The following is a 24,691-nucleotide window of genomic DNA, read 5'->3' on the forward strand; positions in this document are numbered from 1 at the left end:
AAAAACAGTCGGCAGCAGCAGGAATACCATACGCTGTCACTTTAAAGGGCCATGAAACCCCCTCGTTTCAGCAGTGTGTTTTCACACCTCTACTTTGGAAAAAGTCAGAAAAGTGGGCGTGTCCAGCTCTGTTTAGGGGGGAGTGTTGGAGGAAGAAAAGCGGCTTGGTGTGGGAGTGTCTATTTGGGCGCGCTGAATTTCAGAGTCAAAACACACACCCACAGCGGACAATGTGACTGTGTTTACATGGACATCTGTAGTCGAATTATTTGCCAAATTATTAAATGGTGGACTTTAACTGCAGTTTGGCTCTTTCATTCAGGGAATTCATTCATGTCCCTCCCGACAAACGAGATTTTTGAGTCGAGGCGCTGCTCTATGCGTGTATTTTTCATGCAATGTTTGATACCGCACGGCGAATGAGAGAAAAAAAAACTCAGCATTTCCAGGAAACTTAGATGCACACGGCAGGTAGCGTCAGAAAGCCGCGTGTGTTATTCCGGTCACAAAATCCAACACGAGGTTATAGTTTGGTTGTAACTGTTAGTGCTAACTTATTTACACTCGGTGCAATAGTTTGTTTGATACGAATAAAATACGAACTGAATAAACAAAGAGCACTGGTCGCTCACTTACCAAATCTGTAGAGACAGGACAATCACCAGCAACTAGAGCTGCGTCTTTATTTAGAGGAGACTACAATCTGGATCTCAGCGTTTGCAGATGAGAACAGCTCTCAGGTAAACAATAATCCTCCTTAGACACGTAAGTTATTGTTGTCGCGCGTCGTGTACACTGTTAATCCACACGTGTCTCCAGCTGAGCTCTCACAGAGAGAAAATGAAAACAAAACTCAACTGCAGCAAACTATAAAAGCAACACTTCACGCTTGTTTTGCCAACACAACGTGGCATCTTTGCCGTCTACACTGTGACAGTAATGAATATTAATGAAGTTGCACAATAGAGCGCGCTGATTGGTTTGAACCAAGCCTTACTCATGCATTAATGCAGCAGACTCTGAGACGTAATAAGACTCACTTTGGCACAGACGTCCAGTCTGCACGCTGGAATACACGCTATTATCTCATGACCGTGACGCAGCTTCAAAAATTCGTTTCAAACAGGAAGTACGAATTTGCTTGAAATAACGCAAAAACAACCAATTTACACTTTTTAGTGAAATATAGGTGTCCTAATAGTGTTTATAGCAGTGTGGGACACATATACGACTGTCAACAGCTCAAAACATGTGTTTTGGTGTTTCGTGACCCTTTAAGAATAGTGCGGCTCTGATATGGTTTCTCTTTCACGTGTCTTTTGATTCTCAACTTGTTTGTTTATTAAACAAATGAGGGTCAATATGAATAATCACTAAACACCGCGCTCTGACACAAATGTGCATGTATTTCACCATTAAAGCGCTCACATTAAGATCGCGTTAGATGTGTGTGTGCTCTGCTGTCTGAGGCTAAGCGCGGCGCGCGCGCAAACACACACACGCTACCTGTCCGAGGCTAAGCACGGCGCGCACACACAACAGCACATGCTCTTTTGCGCTTTTAAAAATATGAATAATGTGCATCCCGTGCTGCAAAAGTTACATTACAGCACAAGCTTTTAGTCATTTTCACGTGGAACTGAGCTTTGCAGAGGCAGAGTTTTCACACGTGTACAACTGGAAAGGGGGCGGTACGTGATGGAATAATCGTTAATCTCGATTAATGGTTTTTCATAATCGTTAAAAGCCAAAATTTAAATCGAAATCGGATTTTCGATTAATTGCAGAGCCCTACTTGGAAATGTAGATTTATTTTTATTTTTTGCACACACAAAAAACCAAGCAAAGCCTTAAGCTCTTACTGTTAAATTCAATTGAATAGAAAGCTATTATTATTATTTTTGCACCTTTACTTAAATTGATCCTTAATTTTGTCTCTGTCATTTCAATAATATTTTATAAAAAGTTTTAAAATTGTTTTATTTTCCAGAGACAGGCCTATTTAACTTATTTTCTTAAAGAAGGTTTAGTTTAAATGAAAAGTTGAAACAAAAGAAATACATAAAAAATAGTTTACTTGGTAATTTAAAAAACATTTTTTAATAAAAGGAGCATTTCAATTTTTATTCCAAATATCGTGATCCATATCGAATCGTGGACATTATATCGTGAGCTGAGTGTATCGTTACACCCCTAATATTTATACAATATTAAAATGATATTTATACATGATCAAACTAGTGTTACTGTCTCTGCTTCAGTTATGTCCAGCGGTGGAGTAACAGCTCGTGCAAAGGATGATACGGACAAAAGTAATCAATGCAGGCCCTTCTTTTACTTATTTTCGTGTTGTCAGGTTCACAGTGCAAACAGCTCGCAGGTGGAATAACCTGAGTGAACATAAAGCCGAATAAAGCTTTCTTCCTATGCTTCAGCTGCACAGCACACAGCGAGCTCACATCATCCAGCATGCGTGTCGAACTACACTACCCACAATACACTACACTATAGACTACAACTTCCATAAATAGCAGTCTTAAAGCGACCCCTCTCCTGCAACACTAGTGTGCAACTAAGCAAAACTGACACTAAAATTGTTTTACATTTGGTTTTGTAGTTCAGGCTTAAATAAATGTTTGTTGCCGTTTTTAATCGTTTAAGTTAATTTGATTGACGATATATAAATCAGTTGATATTAGTAATGTATTTATAGGGTAAAAGTGCTACTTTTTTCTGTCATTCAGTGTGTTTCGGTCATTATCAATGCACTGTCACTTTAATTAAGCGCGGCAAAAATAGACCCAGCACCAAAACTATCGTGGCACTGCTGCTTCAGCGACGCTCACGCCTCACTCTGACGCGCTGCTGATGTGTGCGGTATGAAAGCTCTAATCTGTTAACATGGACGCCGAAAACACACTCTGCTCACGCATACGGTGTGAAACAGGCTTTATCCTTTAGATTAGCATTATTTCTTTTGAGTTGAAATTTAATTCACAGAATTTCTACAAAGAGTGTTGTATACTGTAAACTCTATTTTCTATTCTGTAAACTGACTATTTTGGTCACACCCAAAGCGCATGTTTATTTCCATAATTTAATAAACAGACTGATATATTTCTGATCCCATAACTCTCTGGTCAGGGGTCCGTTCTTCGTACCTCGCTTAAATGATCTAAGATGATTTGGCAGATCCTGGATCTTTTAATCTTGATAACTGATCTCTCGCTAAGTTGGTTCTTCAAACAAGTTTGCGAATCAGATTAGAATGTCTGGATGAACTAATCTGAGATCGTGTGTGTTGTGAAGGACAGATCTATCCATCCTCGAAATCATGATCAGCAATGCAACGATTGGCTGACAGCACAGCAGCGTAATGACATCATCTGATTAATATTCAATTATCCATGTGAGCAAAATTACATCAATAGCAGTAACCGGTTTGTTATATATGACACGCGATAACCTTGCACATTTGTTGTGAGCTGCAGGCTTTACACTTTCATGTGTCAAGTGTATTCATCATGTATTTCAATGCAAATCAATGTATTTAGTTCTACATTTAGAAAAGATTTTCTTTATTATAGTAGCCGTGTTTTAATCAGTGTAAAGAATAACTGGATGTTTACAAAAGCATTTTAATATTGGTAAAGGCATCTGCAACTTTTGTGAAGCATCAAATCACTGGCATATTAACTGTCAAAGCATGCTTATGACTGCATAAATGTATTATTGCTTTAAAAAATAAAAGAAAAACTCCATTGTACTAAAGCGATCTAAAGAGTTCATATCAATTGGAGGAAATGTGGAGAAGATTTGGCAAACCACTTTCACATATTTTGGTGTTGCCCAGCCATTCAGTCATATTGGAAGGACGTAAAGCAAGTAATACGTATTATTTTTGGTGATGATGTGGATCTTTCTTTTACAGCAATTTATCTGGGAAATATTGCAGCCAACTTAACGGTAAAAGACAAGTACTTATTAAAAATACTCCTAGCAACCAGTAAGAAAACTGTGACTCGAAAGTGGCTACAACTGGAACCCACTACAAAATCTGAATGGTTGGATATCATATCTAATGTTCAAAATATGGAGAAGATGACTTTTTCTCTAAAACTACAAATGGACAAATACCAGCAATATTGGGAGAAATGGATTGTACTTATGCCTTTACAGAGTGTAATCTGATTTATATATGTATTTGTTCATGTGACCTGTAAGGAAATATGTGACCTGTCAACCGTTCATTTAAGTTCTGGTGTTTTATTGTATCATTTACTTAATTTTATTATTTTTCTTAACCTGCTTTTTGTATTTTTCCCCTTGTTTTATTTATTTATTTATTTTTCTTTTCTCCTTAAAAGAAATAAAAATAAAGTATAAAAAAAAAAAGTTAATATCAATAATTTTTCTCTTTGCCCCACCAGGTGGCAGTCTTTGAACTTTAATTTCGAGGGTGCAGATGGCATAAGTTTTATTAATATGTAACTTTATTTATTTTATTAATAACTATAACTTTATATATATAGTTTAAAAATATGTACCATTTTCCCAAGTGTCTATAACTACTACTGTAAGAAAATATCAGAATTCGGAACATACTGTATTATCTTTGCTTGAACTGACCCGATCTAATCCTGTTTATATGAATTGAACCTGCTCCCGACCAGGTTTGAGCTAGCAGAACTGTTGCTATGACAACAACTCTTGGATCAGCTTTGAAGAACGAAACGATCCTGGATCGTGTCCATAGATATATACACTAGATGTCGCCTGGCCTGTTGTTGTCTATTGGACGGAATGCATCAATAGAGCCGCCATCTTGCTACAGGGTAGCGCTCCTTTGAAATGAATGCGGGACCAAGGTACAGTGGAGGACTGTGGCCATCCAAAGCCAGAGATATACACATATATCTATGATCGGGAGTTTTCCTGGATGTTAGTATGTAATTTTTTTTTTTATTACGAAAATTATAATTTTACATCACTTTTCTACATTGATGGATCAGTGACCGCACGGGCATTCCTGACAAAAAGCTTGTGTTTGTGTGTACAGAAATGTACTATTCACCCTCCCTGTTAAATTTGATCTAATCATGTCCTGAAACACAGCTCCTCTCCTGCTTTCACTTCTCATACTGACGGAGGGAGCGATTCGTTTGTGAATGAATCCCCTGAACGACTCTTTCACAAACGTTACCCGACAATAATACAAGTTTCTGGCAGCGCAGCATCTCGTTGTCATATTTCTTTTGCATTGTTTGCTAATTTTATTCAACAAAACTAGCATAAGCCGAGTGTTTAGTGCGAGTTGGAGCTGCTTTGCCTTATGGTGAATGCAGTAAGTGACTGTTATCATCAATAACGTTACCTGATTAGCACAAAAGTTCACAACATTCAAAAACAGAAAAAAAAAACGTAATATTAGCTATGAAATGTTCTGCCTTTGTGCTTTGTTTTCTTTGTTTGCTCGTTACTACACCCGTAGACAGCGCTAAAGTCCCGCATCTTCACGTAATAACACTGTCTTGACTAGTGCAGTTGAATGACATTTGTCCTGGGAGCACTGTACCAATGTGGCGGCGCTATTGACGTATGCTCAGGGTCCCTATGCGATATCTAGTGTATATATCTATGGATCGTGTCAAATCGTCAATATCCAAATCCAGCTAACTGAGTAATCCACGTACGAAGAACGGAGCCCAGATGTTTTGAAAAATATAAACAGACATTTTAATGTAATGTGATCATGCGCTCTCTGTGCATTTGTGTTTTTGAGTTTTTACTGTAAATGTCACATCAATAACGCTGGAATTGCTCAGATGCTTCTCTTCTGGCTTTGTAAACTCATAGGTTATGAGGAAAACAGAACACATAGTTTCATCAAAATGAAGATCAAGAAACTAGTGCTCATAATGGTTGTTTTTATAATAAAAGCACAGCTTATTTAGTCTTAAATGTCCAACACATTAGCCTGACCGGCTTAAAACAAGAGCATTAAGCTAATGCTGCAAACGCTAAAGCACTTTTGTCATTAACTTTCTGGTCTGAAGTATGTTATTAAAATATGTCTCGACTATATATTGCCGCCTAAGTGCTTTATCGCTGAGTGGAACTAATGGTGTGTTTAAGTCAAATTGGAAATATAGTTTTTATAAGTTAAATGCTTTCCCAGTTCTGGGTTGCAACTGTAAGGGCATCCGCGGTGTGAAACAGACAGCAGGGAAAATAAGTATTGAACGCATTGTCATGTTTTTACCTGGGAATAATATTTCTAGAGGAGCTGTTGACATGGAATTGAAGCAGACTTTGGTAAAATCTCAAACAATACAAACATAAAAACCTGAAAAGGGAGTTCTGTGTAATAAGAATGAACTACTGAAATGTATTTAATGCTTCATACTGTATTAAAGGCTATTGTTTTTGCTGACGGCAGCTTAACCATGCCTCTCATATGGAGAATGAAGCCTCATGCATTGCTCAGGTGTGAGTTTATCACAGATAAAAATTCCGCAAGCACAACGATGACGTCACATTCGCCGTGCGCACTGCGTTTAATAACAGAAAGCTGACTGGCTATTGCAAGTTGACCATTTTGTAGTTGTAATACCGCAAATTACAATACGACTAGTGAAATAAAGAACTACAACGCCTCGAAAACCTAGCAACAGCAACAAAAAAGAATTCAAATGAGCATTAGATGTAGCGTTACATGGACATCGGAAAAATAAGACCTGCCCAGGTGAAAAAAATATATAATTAAATGCAATTAAAATACACTTAAATGAAATATTAAGACCTAGAGCAGCGAATTTAAGACTTTTTAAGGCCTTAAAATTCAATTTTTAAATTTGAGACTTTTGCTCTTCAGTGTTTGGACTTTCAGTAATGATTTTAAAGCACACTGAACTGAGCTAAACTGAGCTGAACTTAAACATTAAAAACTGAACTACCCTGATCCAGTTACTCTGACCATTTATGTGAAGCTGCTTTGACACAATCTACATTGTAAAAGCGCTAAATAAAGCTGGATTTAAATGAACCTTTAAAGACTTTAAAACCCAGCGGAAACCCTGACAATTAGCAGGAGTAGTAGAAGTACATTTTCCCAAAAGTTGTACTTAAGTACACTTAATGTGAATGCAATATTATCACTAACACTTAAATAGATGTTGAGTGTGGTAATTTTAAGTTTACATTAAATTGACTTTATTAAAAATCTATTAGTATTGTGTTGTTGTAGAAGTACATTTTCCCAAAACACTTTTAATACAGTATTTAGCACTTTTTTTTTTTTTACAATTTGTATATTCTTTTAATATATTACTATTATACTTTAAATTAGTCTTAAATATATTTAAATGTTTAAAATTAGGGTTCAAGTGTGTTTCTAGTTGTAACTAAATATATTTTTTAAAATACAGATATAGTATGTTAAAAGCACATTTTAGTTCAATTTCAGGGTGTCTCAATAACACAGTTGAGTACACTTAGATGGCTTTAAGTTTATCTTAACATATACTTAATACTATCTTTTATTACATTAAGTACAAAATTAGTGTGCAAAAATAGAGAACTTTTAGTACATTACTGAAAAATGTACTAAGTACACTTAAATAAAGAGCATTTTAGTGCACTTTTTTTTACCTGGGTGTGCAAAAATATTAAGACCTAGAGCAGCGAATTTAAGACTTTTTAAGGCCTTAAAATTCGATTCTTAAATTTGAGACTTTTGCTCTTCAGTGTTTGGACTTTCAGTAATGATTTTAAAGCACACTGAACTGAGCTGAACTTAAACACTAAACATTAAAACCTAATTTAACTGAACTACCCTGATCCAGTTACTCTGACCATTTATGTGAAGCTGCTTTGACACAATCTACATTGTAAAAGCGCTATACAAATAAAGCTGAATTAAATTGAACTTTTAAAGACTTTAAGACCCAGCGGAAACCCTGACAATGAGCAGAAATTTCTTTATAAGAATACATGATAAAATACTATATAAAAATATATAATTAAATGCAATTAAAATACACTTAAACACCCGCAGATACATTTTTAGTACATTGTTATTTTTTGTGTTAAATTAAATTTTGCTGGTTTTACACTATAAATATACTAATTAAAAGTATGTTTATTCTTCAGTAGGACTTTAGTACACTTGACAAAAGTATACTAAATACCAGTAACACTTAAATAATTTTTTAGTGTACTACAATAAAGTACACTACAGAAAAAACATCCAAAAGAGTTTTATTAGTGTGTTTTTTTAATGCTTTAAACATTAGTTGATTTTACTACACTGTTTACATACTAATCCTAAGTTTAAAATAAGTTAATATATAAAAAAATCTATTAGTAATGTATTGTAGTAGAAGTACATTTTCCCAAAAGTCTTACTTAAGTACACTTAATGTGAATGCAATATTATCACTAACACTTAAATTGATTTTGAGTGTGGTAATTTTAAGTTTACATTAAATTGACTTTATTAAAAATCTATTAGTAATGTATTGTAGTAGAAGTACATTTTCCCAAAATACGTTTAATACAGTATTTAGCACACTTTTTTATTTCTTTTTTATTTGTATATTCTTTTAATATATTACTATTATACTTCAAATTAGTCTTAAATATATTTAAATGTTTAATAGTAGGGTTCAGGTGTATTTCTAGTTGTAACTAAATATATCTTTTTGAAAATACAGATATAGTATGTTAAAAGCACATTTTAGTTCAATTTCAGGGTGTCTCAAAATAGCACAGTTAAGTACACTTAGATGGTGTTAAATTTATCTTAACATATACTTAATACTATTTTTTAGTACATTAAGTACAAAATTAGTGTGCGAAAATAGAGCACTTTTAGTACATTACTGAAAAGTGTACCAAGTATACTTAAATTAAGTGCATTTTAATGCACTTTTTTTTTACCTGGGTGTGCAAAAATATTAAGACCTAGAGCAGCGAATTTAAGACTTTTTAAGGCCTTAAAATTCGATTTTTAAATTTGAGACTTTTCCTCTTCAGTGTTTGGACTTTCAGTAATGATTTTAAAGCACACTGAACTGAGCTAAACTGAACTGAACTGAACTTGAACATTTAAAACTGAACTACCCTGATCCAGTAACTATGACCATTTATATGAAGCTGCTTTGACACAATCTACATTGTAAAAGCGCTATACAAATAAAGCTGAATTAAATTGAACTTTTAAAGACTTTAAGACCCAGCGGAAACCCTGACAATGAGCAGAAATTTCTTTATAAGAATACATGATAAAATACTACATACTTTAAGATATACTAAAGTAAAATGTACTTAATTTACTGTAGTATTCTTATGTTTCAACGGCTAACTGCAGCACAGGCTACTCTACATTCATTTTCCTTCGGCTTAGTCCCTTTATTCATCAAGGGAAACCAGAGCGAAATGAACCGCCAACTTATCGATCAAATGCAACGGATGCGCTTTCAGCTGCAACCCAGCACTGGGAAACACCCATACACGCTCACATTCAAACACATACACTACAGCCAGCTTACTCAATTCCCCATACTGCATGTGTTTGGACTGTGTGGGAGCACCCGGAGGAAACCCACACCAACACGGGGAGAACATGCAATATCCACATAGAAATGCCAAATGAACCAGCTGGGACTCGAACCAGCGACCTTCTTGCTGTGAGGCGACAGTGCTAACCACTGAGCCACCGTGTCGCCCCAATTTATTAATCATAACGTTAATATACCACAATAAACCAGGGAGTTTTCCTTTGCATTGTTTCTCTTGCATTTAAGTTTTAAAAAACAACTGTAGTGAGGAGACGAGAACTAAAGCAAATGCTTTGATATCAATCTGCATAAGTGTGCACACAGCGGCTATGCTCATTTGTTTTTGAAGCTCTTTTAAAAGCATCTTCAGCAAAACAGCTGCCTATTTAACAAAGCGTATACAAAAGACGTGAACCGTGAGCAATGCAAGCCTTTTTTTTTCCTTTACAGAATGCAGGAGTTTTGCAGCCCATAATCCTCATACCGACAATCGTATCTAAAGCCTTTATTTAATAGCTTGGGGGAATGTGTCTTTTGGATTGTGATATGTAATTGAAAAGCCGTTTTAACAGCTATTTTAATTACATTTCCTTTAGGGTGACTTTTGACATTCTGTCCAGGGACTACAGATGAAAAGTGGCCTTCGGCTAATTCAGGTACATTTACAGAAATGTTTTAATAATGTGCAACGTCCCTGTAGACTAAAATAAAATAAAATAAGAGCTCTTAGAATTGCTCCTTTACAGTATTTTAAACAATGTGAACACTATTTTATTTCATTAGGTTGTTTAATCAGGTGTTTTTTCTTTCTTTCTTGGATTTAATACGCAATATAGTTTATTTTTCATTTCTATTGTTGTGAAAACTTTATGATTTGGGATTTTATTTTTAGGTCTTTAAAGGGTCACGAAACACCAGAACACATGTTTTGAGCTGTTGACAGTCGTATATGTGTCCCACACTGCTAAAAACACTATTAGGACACCTATATTTCACTAAAAAGTGTAAATTGGTTGTTTTTGCGTTATTTCAAGCAAATTCGTACTTCCTGTTTGAAACGAATTTTTGAAGCTGCGTCACGGTCATGACATAATAGTGTGTATTCCAGCGTGCAGACTGGACGTCTGTGCCAGAGTGAGTCTTATTACGTCTTACAGTGTGTTGCATTAATGCATGAGTAAGGCTTGGTTCAAACCAATCAGCGCGATCTATTGTGCAACTTCATTAATATTCATTACTGTCAGTGTTTAGACGACAGAGACGCCACGTTGTGTTGGAAAACAAGCGTGAAGTGTTGCTTTTATAGTTTGCTGCAGTTGAGTTTTGTTTTCATTTTCTCTCTGTGAGAGCGCAGCTGGAGTCACGTGTGGATTAACAGTGTACGCGACGCTCGACAACAATAACTTACATGTCTAAGGAGGAACATTGTTTACCTGAGAGCTGTTCTCATCTGCAAACACTGAAATCTGGATTCGCTTGTAGTATTCTCTTAATAAAGACGCGGCTCTAGTTGCTGGTGATTGTCCTGTCTCTACAGATTTGGTGAGTGAGCGACCAGTGCTCTTTGTTTATTCAGTTTGTTCGTATCAAACTAAGTTAACTATTGCACCGAGTGTAAACATGTTAGCACCACAACCAAACTGTAACCTCGTGTAGGGTTTTCACCACATTTTGTGACCGGAATAACACACGCTGCTTTCTGACGCTACCTGCCGTGTGCATCTAAGTTTCCTGGAAATGTGGAGGTTTTTTTTCTCTCATTCGCCGTGCGGTATCAAACATTGCATGAAAAATACACGCTTACAGCAGTTCCTCAAATCAAATATCTCGTTTGTCGCGAGGGACATTAATGAATTCCCTGAATGAAAGAGCCAAACTGCAGTTAAAGTCCAACATTTAATAATTTGGCAAATAATTCGACTACAGATGTCCATGTAGGTTAAACACCATCACTTTCTCCTGTATGTGTGTGTGTGTGTGTGTGTGTGTGTGTGTGTGTGTGTGTGTGTGTGTGTGTGTATTTTGACTTTGAAACTCGCGCGTGCCCAAATAGACACTCCCACACCATCCCACTTTTCTTCCTCCGACACTCCCCCCTAAACGGAGCTGGACACGCCCACTTTTCTGACTTTTTCCAAAGTAGAGGTGTGAAAACACACTGCTGAAATGAGGGGGTTTCATGGCCCTTTAACATCTGGAAAGGGACTATTGGTGAAAACTAGCCTTTGGGCTAATTTGGCGACATTTACATTCTTAAATGTTAATTAAATGTACACAAATGATAAAATGCTATTGTGCACTCTGCGTTGTTTTGGTTCGTGCTTTTGTCTGTTTTAGGTTTGGGCGTGACTTCAGCGCACCTGATGCTCGTCATCACCCTTATTTAAATGCAGTGTGAGAGTTCGTCAAGGCTGCTGTTCCTTCATTGTTTGAGTAGTTGGCCAGAGCTGCGTCCAATTGTGGCATTATGTTTCGTATCCATGCACTAGCACCTGCATCCATTCACTTGCCTTTCACACTGATTAAACTTACTGATAGTAATGTTTTGATTATGTTATCTTCAATTGTGTTAGTGTAAACATTATATTCGACTTTGTATCGCTGTGTCTTTTCCCTTAATGTTACATCTTTGAGCCAGGTGTAACACATGGGAAATTTTTCTTAAATTGTAGTTTACTCAGAGGCGGACTTAGTGATCTGGGGGCTCCAAACAAGTCCAGGTATGTGGCACGGAAACTCAAAATATTCTCTTTCTCTGTACATTTTTTGTATATACTGTACAGTTGAAACCAGAAGTTTACATACACTCTAAAAAAATAAACAACCATTTTTTTTTAAATGTCTGAGGGTAAATCATACTAAACATTTACTATTTTAGGTCTGTTAGGATTACCTAAATGATTTACATTTGCTAAATGCCAAAATAATGAGATTTTTTTTTGTAATTTTAGCAATTTCTAGACAGTCAAAAATTTGCAAACATTTCCTTGGTATTTGTGTAGCTTTGCTTTTAAACTGTATAACTTTGGTCAAATGTTTTGGCTCTTCTTCCACAAGCTTTTCACAATAGTTTGAAGGAGTTTTGGCCCATTCCTCCTGACAGAATTGCTGTAACTGAGTCAGATTTGTAGGCTGTCTTGCTCGCACAAGCTTTTACAACTCTGCCCACACATTTTCTATAGGATTAAGATCAGGGCTTTGTGATGGCCACTCCAAAACATTCACTCTGCTGGCCTTAAAGCACATTTGAACTCATTTGCTTAGGCTCATGGTCTGTTTGGAAGATTCTTTTGTGGCCAAGTTTTAATTTCCTGGCTGATGTCTTGAGATGTTGCTTCAGTATTTCTCCATAATGTTCTCTCTTCATGATGCCATCTATGCTGTGAAGTGCACCAGTCCCTCCTGCAGCAAAACAGCCCCACAACATGATGCTGCCGCCCCCATACTTCACAGTTGGGATGGTGTTCCTAGGCTTGTAAGCTTTAGGCTTTTTCATGTTAATTATGACCAAACAGTTCAATCTTAACTCCATCTGAGCATAGGACATGTCTCCAATATTAGTGTTTTCCCAGTGTAATTCAGCAAATTGTAATCTGGCTTTGTTGTTGATTCTGGCTTGTTGATTTTCCCATGTTGTCACACAGGGAAGCAGCGTGTTTTAGCTTTTCCTTCAATACTATTCTACAGTTGTGCCTCACATTAACTCAAATGTTGTCAATTAGCCAATCAGAACCTTCCAGAACACTGACATCATCATCTGAGCTTTTCCAGAGGCAGAATAATCTTATTGTATGTAAACTTGACTTTCAATAAAAGTTATAACAATTTCTCAAACAATCTCTCTCTCAATATTCTGCTATTAATCAGAAAAGCATCCAAGGTCGCTCTGGCCGCCCTGGTGACAACGCTGTCTGCGCTTCAGCTCTGGGAGCGAGAGCGTCAAAACTCGCTACATTGATCTCGTATTTAAAGGAGCCGATGCAGCATATCAGTTACATTCCTGCATAAAACATGTTTCTAGCGTGAAAATGTTGCGCACCTCTCATCAAATTCATATAACAATGGAAGATCAAGTTGCATGTGGTGTGGCTTTGCTCTATCCAATATGTGTCCATATGTCTGAAATATCCTGAAGCAGCTATACTGTTTTGTACTGTCACGTCGCGTGAGATTCCCGCTTTTTAAAGATAAATATATATATATAACATTAATGCACATCAGTAACTCGAAAGTAACTTATTTAATGCATGTTCCTGTAAGAAAACATTGTAAATAATTGGAAATCTGGCGACCGCAATCATCAAACTCTTGGGAACAACTGTGGTCGGAACCAAAGTTCACAGGTCTGTGTTCTCTGAACTCCTATCAAGCGGTGGACGTCTTCATTCTGATTGCTTGCCGCCGAACCGCGTCACAGCTCATTACCATAAAGTTGACTTGAAAATAAATGACTTCCGGCTACTTTGACGCTCTCGCCGCTTTCGGTGTGAACGTACGGTAACTTACCTTACCTAAAAGAGACAGATGTTAATGTGACTAAACGGTTTCTTTTTCAAATGCTTATGTGCCTTTTAATACCGTGTATGTAAACCTCTGGTTTCAGCTGTATATATATATATATATATATATATATATATATATATATATATATATATATATATATATATATTTATTATTATTATTTTTTAAATAAACTGCATGTTAAAATATATATTTAAAGTGGAACATTCATCATTTTAATGTAAATTTAAATACAATAAATTCACAAACACGGTGGCTCAGTGGTTAGCACTGTGGCCTCACAGCAAGAAGGTTACTGGTTCGAGTCCCGGCTGGCTCAGTTGTCATTTTTATGTGGAGTTTGCATGTTCTTCCCATGTTAGCGCGGGCTGGCACAGTCCAAACACACGCACTATAGGGGAATTGATGAACTAAATTGGTCCTATTGTGTGAGTGTGTGTATGTGTGTATAGGTGTTACCCAGTACTGGGTTGCAGCTGGAATGGCATCCGCTGTGTAAAACATATGCTGTAATAGCTGGCGGTTCATTCTGCTGTGGCAACCCCTGATGAATAAAGGAACTAAGCCGAAGGAAAATGAATGAATGAAATTCACAAATAAAAAACAACCAAGAATGAATGAACGCACCTCGTATCTGATGATATGCTTAGGTTTTTTCTCAATAAGTATGCCAACTATTGGGTAAAAATGTCAACTACACTAAGTAAATGGGTATAGCTTGTTATTTTTCACATTCAGATTGAACCCTAGATAAAAATAAATAAATATATAATATCAAATACACTATATGAAACAAACAGATAATTTAAGTTGGCTTACACATAAATAAATGATGGTGCATTGTTCACTGCTACGCAGATTCATTTCTACGTAGTGTAGCAGCTGACTGGCTGTTCCAAGCAAGATTATTTCAACTCAAATCAATATTTCATGTCCATACCGGCAAATAACTGTGCAATAAGCATGATAATATAGTCAGTAACCCTTTCCACTGTGATATACAGTCATCCTGTCATGGTTTTACTTTGCAATAACAACCAAATGACATGCAATCGCCTATATCATCGAGTTACACTGCAGCCACTGTCCATTGGCATCCGTGTCAATCTATGTACATTAACCAATTTGCTTTTTGAAAAAGTTGAACAGCATTAAAATATTACCACTAGAAAAATAAAATACTATAGTAATAGTAAACATAAGTGTTTTAGCCATAATAAAGTACTCGAATAAATCTGTATACTATCCCAGAAGTACACTACAGTATGTACTGCATTTGGGTATCCATTCACTTCAGTTAAAACTATACACTCAATCACAAAGTGTTGCAAATAAGCTATTTAATACTCAACCTAATCAATGTACAATAATTGGTTAAATATGGTTAATTGTTAAATATTATCACCTGAAAAAATAGTAAACACTAGTCTTTTTTACCCACACTAACTTTACCCAAAAATGTTTTCTACAACCATACACCACAGATTACTGTAGTAAAACCAAAGGTATACAACAGAATGTATCAGATTATCAGTCCACTTTAGTTAAAACTACAATACTCATTAACAAAGTTCTATAAACCTATAATAAGCTATATATAGTGTTATACCTATATAGTGCTTCTATTTATGCCAGTCCAGACAACATTCCTCCGCGTCAATCTATGCACGTTAACTAGTCCGCATTAACTGGGGAAATACCAAGTGTGCCGCAAGCCTACGTTTGAGTGAAGGTTTCGGCCGTTAGATCGCCCCCTGGGGGCTGGCTGCAGTACAAGTCATAAAGCCCGCCTCCTCCGTGTTAATGAAGGAGACTTGAGCCCAAATAAAAAAAAATATTACACTTGCAATAAAATGTCCCGAAAGATAGTTCTGGTCGATTAAGGCACTGGTTATTGTGCTGAAATAGGTGCAGATCTTCATTTTTGTAAACAGTTTGTTTTTAGCAGTAATTTAATGCTGGGCGTGTCATCGTGATTGACAGCTGTGATTTACAGTTTCTCAAAGCGCGGCGTCTGAGCTTCGACAGGAGACTGAAGTAGACTGAAATGTTATTATTCGATTTCTGTGTTATTTTACCATGACAAAATGAGTTCAGCAGTAAACTATAGTTTCTGACATACATGATCCTGGTGGAACACTGTTTATTCGCTAAGTTCAGGGCTTTTTTCGGGCTTTATTAGTTTGCTGATACACGCCTAACCACCCAGATAGCAAAACACAGTTCCGGCTAGATTCTCGCCTGCCGGAGACTTATCTCTTAGAGCTCAGACTGACTAATGTTACCTCTGCTGGACCTACTCCGGATGCCTGGACTCACTGCCCGATTCCAGTCCGAGTCAATCGAGCCAGATGCGGCGGCCGAGCGAGCAGGCGCTGCCGCATGCGAGCCGGAATCAGCCCGCGACGCCGCGAGTAAGTTGTGCGCTGCGGCCTGGAGCTGGCGCGATTGAATATATAAAACCCTCATATTTGTTAACGTTATTACATCCATTTGTGTTGATATGACAGCAAACGCATGCTGAGAAGTTCGGGGGGCGTAGTTGATTTTACATAAAGCGTTTGATTGGAAGCTCGACTCTGCTCATTTTCGCGGCTCCTCCTCTGGCTCCATCAGACAGTCCTTCTGCGCATGTCTGGCTCCAATTTCAGCAGTCTTTTGCGACAGTTTGTGCCCGTCAAGCAGGCGTTTTGCCCTCAAGGCGTTCAATGGGAAAAAGGGCTGTCGCGTCGTCCATATTTTTTACAGTCATTGGGAAATACTTGAACGTCGTTAAAATATTATCACAAAATACTATGGTAAATAGCGTGTTTTTAACCATAATAAATTACTCGAAAAAATCCGTTGTCGTTTGTCTGTAGTCGCCATCATAATACAAGCAGCATACATTAGGTTAATGTAAACAAATTACCATCTACGACCTTACACCACATATTCTGTAGTGTAGCTACATTTTGGTTTTACTACAGTAATGTATTAGGTTATCAGTTCACTTTAGATAAACTACAGTATACTCAATAAGTGTTGTAAACCTTATAATAATAAGCTATATGTAATACATTCAATTTAATATGGTGTCTTTATTGATGCGGGATTTTAACGCGCGCGCACAGACAACATTTCCAGTTTCATCCGCGTCAATGTACATTAACTAGTCCGCTTTCAACTGGGGGTAAAAGTTAAACGTCGTTAAAATGTTATAAATACAGTAAAAGTTGTATTTTTAACCGTACTAAAGTACTCGAGAAAAAAATCTGTTGTCGTTATTCTATGGCTGATATGATAATACAACACCTAGCATACATTAGGCTAATATCAATTAATTATCCAAGTTTTCTACACTACAGATTACTGTAACTAAAGTCAAAGGATGGGCTACTACAGTAAGGTTGCCGGTTTACTTCAGTTTAAAAATAGTGTACTCGATAATAAGTGGTGTAAATCTAAGCTATAAGCTATGGTACATTACATTTAATGTGTTTTAATTCATGCGGGCTTCAACGCGCGCACACACACACACACACACACACACACACACGCATAATGAACACACGGATGACACATTCACTGTCTTGCGAATTTCAGTGTCATACATCATATTCGCGAGCCACAAATGGTGAATAATCTGCATAAACAAGGCGACGCTAATAAATGAATTCGCTCCTCCGATCTCCAATACGGCGATGAGTTTACTGATAACTTCACACAATCGATCGGTGTCAAATGTAAGTCCAGAGCATTGTTTAACACTAAAAGCAGATGTGGATCATCTTACCCGCGTGGATCGCAGAGCAAAAGCAGCATCTCATCTGGAAATCTTGTGTTGCTGCTGTTTTTACATGTTCACCGGAGCGGAGTGTCGGATGATGCTCTTCGGGCGACCATTTCTCCGAATAACGCGATGATGATGATGGTGATGACTCGGAAATCACGAAAGCTACTGCCCACAAATGTGGGAGGGGAGCAACAAAACACTGCCATATGATGATGATGATGATGAAGGTGAATGCATAAAATGAATCATATTTATTAAATCAAATACAAGAGTAAGTGCATTGAAGAATTTATATGTACTTGAGTCATACTAAACACATGTCTGAATGTCATTGCATTTCATTAGTGGATGCTTCAGAGTTTATCAAGAGCTTGCATTACATCTATATTAATGTGAAAGCTATTATTTTAAATCGTTTCCTAATAAAACCCCAATTCTAGTTCTAACTCTAACCAATACATGCAATTAATTTATAGTTAAATCAATAGTTAAACTGTGACAATGATGCTTCACGTGCTTTTTTTCACTGCATTAAATGATTTATGGTCACACTTAACGATAAGGTTTCATTAGTTAATGTAGGCTATTTACTTACTAATTATGAACACTACTATTGCAGCATTTATTAATCATAGTTTATTAATGCATTGCCAAATTCATGCTTGTTAACATTAGTTTATGCACCGGGAGTTGAGATGAACAACTGTATTTTCAGTACATGAACAAACACTGTATTGTCCATTGCTTGCAAATAACTTTAGTACAACCTTATTTATTAAATGTGACCTAATTTATGTACTTGAGACATACTTATAAATGTCTGGGTGTCATTGGATTTTATTAAAGTGGATGCTTTAGATTTTCTCAAGAGCTTTCAATAAAACTTACACTGTAAAAAATAAATGTTATTTTACAAGAAAATGTCTGTGTTTTTTTACAGAATTTTCCACTTTTTTCAGTATACAATGAAAAACCTGTTGTTTTACAGATTTGTTCTGTAATAAAAAAAATATTCACATTAAATTTACAGTTGTAATTTGATATTACATTATTTTTCTGCTTTTTAAATGAAATGTTCTGTATTTTCACAGAGTAACAAGTAATCTCACGTAAATATTTACAGATTATTCCAGTGACAAATAGGGAAACCAAAATTTAGTCGCATTGTTTTTAGTGAAGATAGTAAACATATGAAGATTAACATGAGGTTAAAAATGTCAATATAACGCATGCACTGTAAACTGAAATGTTTATTTTACTACTCTAACAATGTTGCTATGCGAACTGTGATGATCACCAGTGATCTAGCGGCTGAGTTTCGCTGGAAAACTACACACGTTCCTTTATGAGCAGATTTTTTCAACAATATTTTATTGACTTATTTATAATAGCTGATTTCTTTTATCTTTGCTACGATGACAGTAAATAATATTAGACTATATATTCTTCAAGACACTTCTATACAGCTTAAAGTGACATTTAAAGGCTTAACTAGGTTAATTAGGTTAACTAGTTAGGGTAATTAGGCAAGTCATTGTATAATGATGTTTTGTTCTGTAGACTATCGAAGTAAATTTGCTTAAAGGGGCTAATAATATTATCCTTAAAATGGTGTTTAATAAATTTAAAACTGCTTTTATTCTAGCTGAAATAAAACAAATAAGACTTTCTCCAGAGGAAAAAATATTATCAGACATTCTGTGAAAATTTCCTCTGTTAAACATCATTTGGAAAATATTTGAAAAAGAAAAAAAATAACATTTATTTTTTCAAAAAAGTTCGATTTATAGTATTTTTATTTTCTCCATGCCCATTCATGAATGTTGTATGAATTTAAGTTACCATAGAAATGTAAGTTGTTTGCCTTTTATTCAACCCAGCCTCATTCTGAAAACACCGTCCAGTGGACGTTTCTGGAGACAGCGAAATACGTCCCGGGAGGTAAGTATTTGTGCAGTTTTTGTTTTCGCGAATCCGCGAGAGGCCGCTGTGTGTGCTTTTTCACGTCTTGAACGCCTCTCCAGTCCGCACTGTTCTAGCGTAAAAAGCTTCCAGAGGCCGCTGTCGAGCGACCTTCTGTCTGACTGACTGAACCATTGACTGGGCGGCCGACCCAGCCACCCTCCTCCTCCTCCTTCTTCCCTAAACCCAAGCGACGATTTACAAAAGCCGTCCAGAAAAAGAAAAGCCCTTAACCATAGACATAGACATGCTATATACATGAGTATGTAGTTATCTCCAAAGAGCAATCACTTACAGTTCATTGGTTACTACAGCAGGGGAGTTCTCGAGATCTACCTGAGCTCAAACTCCCCTCCCGCCTTGCAACGGGAGGGAGCCCCAGGCTTGAGGATCTTATGAGCTCAGGGCTCTCTCCCGGGACAGCATGCCAAACTAGCTTTATAATCAATCATCAGCTGAGTGTGAACTCTTGAACTAACAACGATCAACTGTATTTTCATTAACATTAACAAATACTGTAATAAATGTATTGTTCTTTGTTTGTTGATGTTACTAAATGCTTCAGTACAGCCTTATAGTAAAGTGTGATCTAATTTATTTACTTGACTCATACTTATCAATCTCTGAATGTCATTGCATTTCATTAGAGTGGATGCTTCAGATTTTCTCAAGAGCTCCATTACAAGAATGTAATAAGGTGAAAGCTATTGTTTTTATCTGGTTTCCCAAAAAAAACCTAAACATAACCCATCTTTTACATCTAGCCAGTAAAAAATACATGTAATCAATATTACTCGTAGTTAAATCAATAGTTAAACAGTGACAATGGCACCTTCAAATAAATTGTAAACATTATTCAACACATTAGACACTGATGGTGTGGATCTTCTGATGGATGTCCGCAGTAACATATGTCTTTGTGATTATTAAGAGCCTAGATTATAGGATATGAACCAATTAATTAGGACCTGAACACCACGTGATAATAACAGGCAGGTGTGTTTGATATGGGTTGCAACTGAAATCTGCTGGAAGGTGGCTCTCCAGGAACAGGGTTGGCCACCCCTGCCCTAGTGTCATCCTGCTTCAGAGTAAAACTGGATTATGAGTGTCTGCTTTTCTGTATGCCAAATGATTTGTTTCTTCGGGAAGCTACCCAGCCAGGTCAGAGGTCATGGATACCTCTTGAGTGGACCTGGACTCTTGAAGTCTGTTTTGTTATTTGCTGTTTGCCCATTATGTCTAAAGTGATATTTGCCATTTTAAGTGTTAAGTCTTTTAAAGGGCCACAAACCCCCCCCCCCCCCTGCTTCAGCAGAGTGTTTTCACATCTCTAGTTTGAAAAAAGTCAGGAAAGTGGGTGTGTCCAGCTCTGTTTAGGTGGGAGTGTCGAGCGGCGAAAGAGGGAAGGGTTTGCATAAAAATGGGAGTTTCCATTTGGGCACGCCCTGATTTTCACAGAAGCTAAACAACACAGACGCAGAGGAGAAAGCCAGTGACTGAGTTTACATGGACATCAGTAATCGAATTATTTGCCAAATTATTAAATGGTGGACTTTCATGCCCCTCGTGACAAAGCAGATATTGGATGCGAGGAACTGCCGGAGAGTGTAGTTTTATTGGAGTGTTTGATGCCGCATGACGAATGAGAGAAAAAAACCCTCCGCATTTCTCGGTAACTTAGATTCACTCGGTAGGCAGCGTCAGAAAGCCATGCATGTATAATTCAACCCAGGCTGATTCTGAAAACATAGTCCCATGGACATTTCTGGAGACCACGAAATACATCCCGGGAGGTAAATTTTTTTGCTGATTTTGTTTTCGCAAATCCGCAAGAGGCCATTCACGCGTAAACCCACCGGAGGCCGCTGTCGACTGACCGTCTGTCTGTCTGGGCGACCGGCCAATTGACTGACTCACCCTCCTCCTCCCCTAAACTAGTGATTGGTCGTTCTTGAACGATTAATATTAATACAACCGTATTGCAAAATGTGATCGATTTATTTACTCGAGTCATGTCTAAATCTCTGAGTGTCATTGCATTTGATTAGAGTTGATGCTTTAGATTTTCTCAACAGCTTCATTAAAACTACAATAATGTGAAAGCTAATTATTATCAGGTTTCTCAATAAACCCTAACCTAACCCATCTAAACATAGGCTACATGTAATCAATATTACTCAGTAGTTAAATTAATAGTTAAACCGTGACACCGATACCTTTAATGTTTTGAATAATGTTTAACATTTATTTCAAGTAGACATGATTAATATGCTTGTTGTGTCACTGCATTAAAGGGGCCATTAAATGGTCACACTTGAAGGTTTCATTAGTTATTGTAGGCCATTTACTAACATGAACTAACTACATGGTTCCCGCTACATTCATTCTTCCATGGCAGGGCGCCACATCAAAATTCATCCCGCCACGGCTACATTACAGCTTCTCATTCAAAATATATTTTTAATAGCGGGTGATAATCACAAATATAATAATAAATAATAATATATAATAATAATAATAAATTATAACAGCGCAGACTTTGCTGTAACCAACCGTAGTAGTGCTGCATGTTATTTGTTTGACCCTTTAAGGCTATGTGCTGACAGACTGACTGTCATGAATTGAACCATGAATTAATATACATGCAAATAATCAATATTACTCATTTAAATCAATAATAACACTTTAAATTAAGTTATAAACATTGTTCAAAACATTAATGTAGACTCTAATGCTTAATATGCTTTCGGTGTATGTGAATAACCTTTTATTCATTCATTCATTCATTTTCTTGTCGGCTTAGTCTCTTTATTAATCCGGGGTCACCACAGCGGAATGAACCGCCAACTTATCCAGCAAGTTTTTATGCAGCGGATGCCCTTCCAGCCACAACCCATCTCTGGGAAACATCCACACACACACACACTCATACACTACGGACAATTTAGCCTACCCAATTCACCGCATGTCTTTGGACTGTGGGGGAAACCGGAGCACCCGGAGGAAACCCACGCGAACACATGGAGAACATGCAAACTCCACACAGAAACGCCAACTGAGCTGAGGTTCGAACCAACGACCTTCTTGCTGTGAGGCGACAGCACTACCTACTGCGCCACTGCGTCGCCTGAATAACCTTTTATTTGGATGCAAACATTAAAAATGAAACATCTAAAAACAAGTACTTATTTTAAACGTACAACAATGCATTCAAGTACTTTACTACAGCATGGCTCAAAAACATTATTTTTTTTTCTATATGTTACCATGTGGGATGCTATCGAATTATATCCATAATTGATGTTCAGTCAGAATGCTGTAAATTTAATGAGAGTTTTCAATTTAATTATGTATGTTTTGCATATCTTGCTGCCTGCAGCACCTTCAGCAAACCTTCAAAGTGGAGTTTGTTTTTTAAATACAGATAATGCAAACGGGTTTTAAAACAATTATACAGGAATGACGCACATGAGGAGCATTGACTTATATTCATGCAGGTAAAAAAAAAAAAATGAGACACTTTGCAATTTTGTGTTCAGATTAAACTAAAAAGTTAAAAGCATATTAAGTGTACATTCACCGGCCACTTCATTAGGTACAGCTGTCCAACTGTTAATGCATATTTGCTGACACATTCAAATGGAAGGGTCAGATTTTGGCATCAACAGCATGAAAGCATGGATCCATCCTGCCTTGGTGGTGGTGTAATGTTGTGGGGGATATTTTCTTGGTATTTGTGGGCCCATTAGTACCAATTGAGCATCGTGTCAACGCCACAGCCTACCTGAATATTTTTACTTCATCTTCTGATGGCTACTTCCAGCAGGATAACGCACCATGTCATAAGGCGTGAATCATCTCAGACTTGTTTCTTGAACATGACAATGAGTTCACAGTACTCAAATGGCCTCCACAGTCCCCAGATCTCAATCCAATAGAGCAACTTTGGGATGTGGTGGAACGGGAGATTGGCATCATGGATGTGCAGCCGACAAATCTGCAGCAACGAGGTGATGCTATCATGTCAATATGGAGCAAAATCTCTGAGGAATATTTCAAGTACCTTGTTGAATCTACGCTAGGGATGCAACAGTTAACCGATTTTACTATTAACTGCGGTTTAATTTGTCACGGTTAATTAATCGTAAAGGCTTCTCAACATCGGGTTTCTGCATGGAACAAAACTGCTGCAACGAAAAGTTATACCAACTGTGTGATAGTTTAAAGTTTCAACCCTGTAAACAATATGCACGCACGCACACTGGATCAAAGGCTTGTTTTAACTATGGCTGAGAAGGGTTTTAACTAAGGGCCATTCACATATACCATCTTTTACGCGCACAAGTTCGTTATTTCCAATGGAGGCACATGGTTTGCGCACATAATAGTACCTTTCAGACAGAGGTTCAGCAGTCTTTGACTACATTTGTTCTATTTAAAAGGGAAATACTAAACTCCGCGGACCCGGTACCTGGTGATAATTAGTTCACCTTTCGAGTCTTCTGGTTCTTGAGTCATCACATATCCATTACTTTGGTTTTTATTCTACTGTACGAAAGTTATTTACACTTAAATACACAGTATTTTATATCCCCGAGCTGGGTATTGACTATTGGTTCATTTTCATATGGTTCATATATGACACATGTACAAGTTATAGCTCAAATGAAAGCTCTTGCCGGTGCTCATACGGCTCTAGCATTATTTTTACTGAATTATATTCACATATCAAACAGTTGCCGAATGAATTGTGGTGTTTCCATGACGGAGAAGTGAAAACAATACATTTATGATCAATAAGCAGCCCCAGATAGCACAGACAGCCGTCATCTCTTACCTTATGCTGTGCGCTTCAGGGCCATTCTCCTTT

General features: G+C 37.0%; 1 protein-coding gene and 1 long non-coding RNA gene across 4 annotated transcripts in view; one reads left to right on the forward strand and one right to left on the reverse strand.

Annotated features, from left to right (window-relative positions):
* The window catches only part of LOC147842463 (uncharacterized), a 758,429-nt gene extending 753,285 nt beyond the window's left edge, over positions 1-5,144 (forward strand). Inside the window, exon 3 of the long non-coding RNA XR_015500113.1 lies at positions 4,880-5,144. This is a non-coding gene — a long non-coding RNA (uncharacterized LOC147842463). The remainder of the gene's footprint in view (positions 1-4,879) is intronic.
* Positions 1-24,691, reverse strand: part of slitrk5b (SLIT and NTRK-like family, member 5b) — an 84,300-nt gene that overhangs the window by 11,141 nt on the left and 48,468 nt on the right. The window contains exon 1 of one of the 3 annotated variants that reach the window (XM_087268469.1): positions 17,857-17,976. The exons of the other annotated variants lie outside the window; for them this stretch is intronic. The gene's annotated coding sequence lies outside the window, so the exon portion shown is untranslated. Of the gene's footprint in view, positions 1-17,856; positions 17,977-24,691 lie in introns of those variants that run through there. 3 annotated transcript variants of the gene reach the window in all.

Source organism: Danio rerio, chromosome 9 (genome assembly GCF_052040795.2).
Source record: "Danio rerio strain M-AB ecotype USA chromosome 9, GRCz13ab, whole genome shotgun sequence".
NCBI lineage: Eukaryota > Metazoa > Chordata > Actinopteri > Cypriniformes > Danionidae > Danio > Danio rerio.